The sequence below is a fragment of the Natrix helvetica genome (assembly GCF_964273705.1).
Source record: "Natrix helvetica genome assembly, contig: HAP1_SCAFFOLD_115, whole genome shotgun sequence".
NCBI classification, from domain to species: domain Eukaryota; kingdom Metazoa; phylum Chordata; class Lepidosauria; order Squamata; family Natricidae; genus Natrix; species Natrix helvetica.
The window spans coordinates 198,168-205,138 of record NW_028113625.1 but is presented as its reverse complement, the minus strand read 5'-3'; positions in this window follow the sequence as shown (position 1 = coordinate 205,138).

The window sequence follows — 6,971 nt, the reverse complement described above, 5'->3', positions numbered from 1 at the left end:
TCAGGAGGAGTTAGAAGAATGGGAACAGACGCAACAAGAGAGTCCAATAGTGAGTCCTGAGTTGCCTAGGCGTTCTACCCGTGTAACACGACCACCTGACAGATATCAAGCTAATATAGCGTGTCAAGTAGATAAAGTTCCTGCAACGTATCATGAACTATCAACGTATCCTAAAGAGGAGCAAATAGTTTGGAAAGCAGCAATGAACAGGTAACTGAAATCTTTACAAGATCTGGAGGTATATGAGAATGTGAGATTACCACCAGGTGAAAATACCATAGGATGTAAATGGATTTACAAGATTAAAACAAGTGTAGATGGGACTGTTACCCATAAAGCTAGATTAGTAGCACGAGGTTTCAACCCAGTTTAAAAGCCATAACATTACGTGCATCATTAGTTTGGGCAGCTAAGCATGGATATGTAGTAAATCATTTAGATGCTGAGACAGCATATCTCCATGCACCGTTGCAACTCACTATTTATTTAAAGAAACCTGAAGGGTTAAACACTGATAGCAACACTGATTGTTGGAAGGTAAAAAAGAGCCTTTATGGTTTAAAACAGTCAGGCTACAAGTCGAATCAATGCATAGTGAAGGAATTGACAAGGATAGGGTTTAAAGCTGGAATGGTTGATTCTTGTTTATTTAAGCAAGAAAGCGATGGTATGATTTAATTATTGTTATTCTTTACAGACGATATAGCGTTGATTAATAAAACAGAGCAAAAGGCTATTAAGATTATTACACTATTTTAAAAATGGTTTAAAATAAAACACCTTGGTGAAATAACGAAATATCTTGGTTTGAAGATAGATAAGACTAGGGGAGGATATAAAATATCACAGACTGAGAAGATCAATCAGTTACTCAGGAATTTCAAAATGTAACTGTGTAAAACAGCTAAAACTCCTGAGTCAAGAATTTAGCAATGATGATATCAAAAGTCCAGTTTTTGATAAGAATATTTATCAATCCCTAATTGGTAGTTTATCTTATCTTAGCAATTGGTCTAGACCAGATATTGCATATAGTGTTAATCAGTTGGCCAGGTTTAATGCCGAACCTACTGAACGGCATTGGCAAGCTGCTAAACGTGTATTGAGATATCTAAAACAGACAATACACTATACATTATACTTAGAGCCTAAGGATGAGCTGATATTAACTGCATACGCTGATGCAATTTTTGCAACTGAAGTTTTCCACATGTAAATCTACACCAGGTATCACGATATTTTTGGGAAAGGCATTAATTGGATGGCGGTCTATTCGTCAAAAGCATTTAAGTTTATCAACAATGGAGGCTGAATTTTCATGTTTATCTTTGTTATGTACCAATTTAATTTGTTACAAGCAACTCCTGATAGATATGGGAATTAATGTACGTGAGCCTATTGTTGTATACGAAGACAACCAAGCAGGGATCCAGATGGCATCAAATATTGCTGTAAAGACAAGGACAAAGCATACTGACTTAAGATATATGAATGTACGGCAAAGTGTTAGTAGTAAAATGATTACACTAGAGTATTGTATGTCTGAAGAAAACATTGCTGATCATTTTACAAAAGCTCAAGGTACGGACAAACATAAACAATGTTGTGATGTTTATGGATTGAGAATGTGAAGTTGTGTATACATTGACAACCCAAGAGGGGAGAATGTTAGGGATGTAACCCTAGGCTTGGCTTGGCAATGTATATAAGCTATGATTGTAACAAATGTATCTGTTACTTTAAATGCTAGAGAGATGTAATTGGTTTGTTACCTCAAGCAGCCATAAGAGGGAGCCAGAATGGCTGTTAGCTCTCTGTTTGTTAGATGCTGATCGGTGTATTGTGAGGTACTGTGTTTTGCTACTGTTAGCTGTTTTGTGTGCTAGACTGTTTATTTGATAACTGAATGACTGAACCGTGTATGACTTGGACTGTTAACTGGACTCTGAATACCTCTATATTTCCACATAGTAAACTACTATATTTTATACTATTCAGTGTCCCTGTATGCTGGCTTGTGCGTGTTCGTCCATACCACTCTCATTATGCTTCTCTGCACACTCGCTCTCCTAACGGAGAGCTTGCTTACTTAACAGAATCTCCCATATCTGACCATTGTGTCAAGCTGTTCGAATCTCGCTCGCGTAATGTTTTGGCAGTTGTAACTTCAAACAGCTGTCTACTTGAAAAGTATGTTTGTATTTATTCAGCCATTTCAAGTTACCCACCTTACTAAGGATAGCTATATCATTTTGTTCTCCTATAGCCTTAATTCTTTGGGCAGCTCTTTTTTTGAGTTGTTCTCCTGTTATGCAAGAGACAGGAAGGCCACAGCTTCTTACCACATTTGTTAGTTTGGTGATCCAGGAGATTTGTGGTTGTGATTTTATTTGCTCTAGTAGACATAACTTGGGGAGTCTTATCAGTCTCCATTTCATTGACTTTGCACCAGTGGTTATATACTCTAATTTTGGATAGTGCATGAATTGTATGAATTCCCAATTCAGCTCTAACTGCTGCAGCAGATGTTCTTGGATCTACACCCAGAATACATCTCAAGTGCTGGGACTGTGTTTGTTCTAGGGCTGTGGTTGAGTATAGACCCCAAACCTCTGCTCCATATAAGAGCATAGGGGTAACCTTAGCTTTATAAACCTTAATTAATGGGGCTAGGTAGCCTGGGTAACTATGGTTCTTTAGTTTAAGCAGTAAATTCAAACCGGCTTTTGCTCTAAATGTACTCTGTTGATTATGGCAAGCCCAAGATCCAGTCTTGGAAAAAGTTATGCCTAAATATACAAAGGTGTTAACCTGTTCAATTGATTCACTGTCTAATTGCCACCTATGTCTCTGATGGTGTTTTCCAAACACCATTATTTTTTATTTAGATTTACTGATAATTAGGGAGTTAACCTGACAATAACAGCTGACTCTTCTTAATAGCCTACATTATCCTACTTGTGAATATGATAATAAAATCAAGCATAAAGCAAGCTGTTACAGTAAGTATTTAGGATCATCGACATGTATACCATGGGATCCTTCATTAACCCTGGCAAGTCATTGATATATAAACTAAATAATAATGGGGCCAGGATGCACCCTTGCCTTACCCCTTTATTTGTGTGAATCCTGTTAGTCAGAGCCCCATTAACCCCATACCGCATCCTCAAACAGGTACTTGTGTAAAGGGCTTTAATCAAAGCCAGGAGTCTAGGTTCTATTTTCAGAGATGTCAATTTACTCCATAGTACTTCTCTGTTTACCATATCAAATGCTGCTGTAAGGTCTATGAAAGCAGCAAACAGGGCTCTCCTCTTATATGCATATTTGGCAATTAGATAGTTCAAGACAAAGCAGTTATCAATAGTAGATCGGCTTTGTCTAAAACCCGCTTGTTGTTCTGTGAGGATATTGTTTTCCTCTACCCAGATTTCAAATCCCACCACTGATTGTATCTCCTTTTCCGAGACTGGTGGCCAAAGGGGGTGTGTGGGGTGTTCTAGGGTTTGCTAATTTTTTTTACTACCGGTTCTGTGGGCATGACTTGTTTGGTGGGTGTGGCTTCTTAGTCATGTGACTGGTTGGTCATGTGACTGGGTGGGCATAGCTGGTTGGTCATGTGACTGGGTGGGCATGGCCAAGTTGTCATGTGAAGGGGTGGGTGTGGCCAATTTAGCAGTCCATTTTGCCAGGGAGCAGGGGGTTAGACTAGATGACCTCTGAGGTACCTTCCGGCCCTGGATTGCTGTGCTGTTTCAAAGCATCCTCTGAAGCTGTGTCTAGTGCCAGCCAGGTTTGTGGTTCTTCCTTCCTCTCCCTCCCTTCTTCTTTCTTTCTTTCTTTCTTTCTTTCTTCCTTTCTTTCTCTTTCTTCTGTGGGAAGCAACCCCCCCCCCAAAAATAAAATATTACTCATAAGTCAAGAGGTGCTTCTTTTATCTAGTTTCTATTTTGGGCAATAATCCTATCAGGTGCAGGGCAGATAGTTCCTGTGAGTACATGATTTCTATTTTTTGGAAATGATCCCTTTAGGGGCAAGGTAGGAGTTTTCTATCGGCTAGATTGTCTTGAGTTTTCTCAATGGCTCCCTCCAGGCAGGCAGTGGGCCGGTTTGCTACACTTTTATGAGGTGTGAAATGCTTTTGGTGGAACACCCATGATGTAGGAAGAGGGAAGGACACAGCCAAGCACTCCAGTGTAGGAAACAGTTTTATTATGCATAATAAAGGACCGAACAAAGAGAAAACAACTTGTCCGGACCCTGAATGATTATCATAAACAGGGTTTTATACCCTACATTACGTATATACTTGCTGATGGTTACATTTGACATATATGGTCCTAAGAGGAACTGGAAAATGCTTCATACAGATATTTGGTTACAGTTAATGACAGAAAAGAGAATTACACGCATCTCAAGAATTGTGCAAGCCTTATCATATTCTAACTATTGCATTTGGGGAGGAAAGCAGAAGTGAACACAGGATACATCTGTCTGGGTCAGGTCTGTTGCAGATAAAAATAATCATTAGTCATGTCAGCAATTCTTACAAGAAAGGAAATAAGGCTTTGGACTTGACCAGACTTTTTCGGGCCTGCAGCCTTCAGCCTGGCTGTTAGACCTGAACCAAAGTTTTAGCCTATCTCACTCCCCCCTTTGTGACTCATCTGACATGTCCAGAAGAGTCACATATTCTGGATCTCCTCCAACCCCTTGTGGCTGAAGCTTTTCATATTCCCACATTGCCATTACCTAAGCAGTTGCTTTCCTTTCAGCTAATAAGGATAGACTATTAGTGATAGTTTTAACAAAGATGGGTAACACACATGGGAGTAGCACACAGCCAGCAGCAATCAATCCCACCAGACCCACAATGGCTTATAAGCCAGGCAATTTAGGCCACCATCCTGAAAATATATCTTGTAAATTGAGACCTTTCCAAGTTTGTACTGGCACATGGGCTATTTTAACCATTTTATCAGTGATTTCTTTAATTACCTTACCACTTTCATCTATTTCGATACAACAATTAGTCAGATTGAACTTTCCACATACTCCTCCTTCCTTAGCTAATAGGTAATCTAAAGCTAATCTGTTTTGCATAATATAAGTTATAGACTTTGCACCTTCCCTAGCTAATTGGGTAAGACCCTTAACTGTCTCATTAGTTATGATTTCCACAACTGCTTGGAAACGAATCAGACGATTTAGGATGTACACAGGGGTACGATAGCCATACATGCCATCTTCCGCCCATGCAGCTGGTCCATATACCTGTATGATTCGTTCTGCAGGCCATTCTTCATCTCCTCAACTATGATGATTACCTCCCACATTAACTTTCCCTATAATAGATGTGTCTACGTCTCTCTTTTTCCTTTGTACATTTCCAACCTCATCATAAACCGGAACCCCCAAAATCTGTCTATTTCGTAATGGAAGTAGGAAGAATCCAGGTCTGATTATGCCAAGAACACATGTTCCACACCAATTAGCAGGTAATGATCCATATGCCATTTTTCCACAGATCCAGTATAGTCCATCAGGGGCTAACCATACGAGGGTTTGATTATCAGGATCATTCAAGAACTCCAGCCCCTTAATTTTAAACAGGGCCTGTTCATCAACTCCCTCTGTGGTATTGCTTCCTGACCACCATATTCCATTTTCCCATTTTCCTGTGCATATTAGATTACCTACTTCCGTACATCCAGTTCTACTTCTCCTTCTAAAACACACATTTCCTACCAAGTTGGTAGTGAGGGTCCAATCTCCATCTTTTCCCTGATTATAAGACAGGTTTCCCTGTTGCTCCATTTCTAATACCTTAGAGTGATTAAGGTCCTGAGCTTCCCAGGGCCACTTCTCTCCCATGTTAGTCCCTCCACACACAAAACAATTAGCTACACTCAGAGTATGGGCTATGTCCTCAGCTAATTTAACAAAAGTATTAGTTACATATTGAGGAATTTCTGGTATGTTTAGTTTTTCCATTTCCAGATAAAATGACCAAAATAGGCCCTTAGTGTCTTGTACCTTTCGTGTTGTTTTGGTAATCTTCCATTTGAGTATTACATGAAGGTCTGCTCCTTTTGCATAGATTCCTAATCCATACAACCCTTCCCATGTTTTTGTAGGTGTGCAAGCCAATTTTACAGGGTTGCATCTGTCTGTTTATCTTTTGTGATATTATAGGTGTCATTAGGGACTTTATAGTAGGGTATGCTTTGATCACTGAACCATGATTTCCCCCAATGTATTGTGTAGGTGTTAATGAGGTAGCTCTCTTTGTGCGTTCCCCAAGTGGTTCCTTTAGTGTCAACTTCCCTTTCCATGGGGTGTAACACAGCACTCCTTGTGTCCCATTGCACCTCTTAACTATTGCAGGTCAAACTGCTCACATGTTTTAGGTACTCCCACCTCCATTTGGATAACACGGCCATCCTGACTTACACACGGAGTACATGGGCCTAACCCTATATGATCTTTGGTGTCTCTAGTTCTTCTTCTTCAACAACAGTTCCAGCTGCTATTTGTAACATGCATGTTCCCTGCCAACCAGTTCTCAATTGGGAGGGGGACGTCACAGGTTTCCATCCCCAGTATTGAGGTGTTCCACAATCTAAGGTGAGTGAGTTGCTTCCTTCTTTTAAGGGGGTTCTCTCACAAATCCCTCACCTCAAGAGATATCCCACATATGACAAACCTTAGGGTTTGAGTACCCTCGGGATTGGCAAGTGATTGCAGCTATTTTGTCAAACAATTTAGGAGTCGTACACGGGTGGGGCAAAATACCATTCCAACGTTCAGGGGTAAACAGGATAGGTGATGGACTATGACAATTCCCTGTTCCAATGTTAAATGCTTGTATTATACGAGGCTGTTCTTCTGGCTTACTCCACTGACCCAAGTTGCTAACACATACCAGGTTACTGTCCACTCCATACACCATAACACTTACCCATATC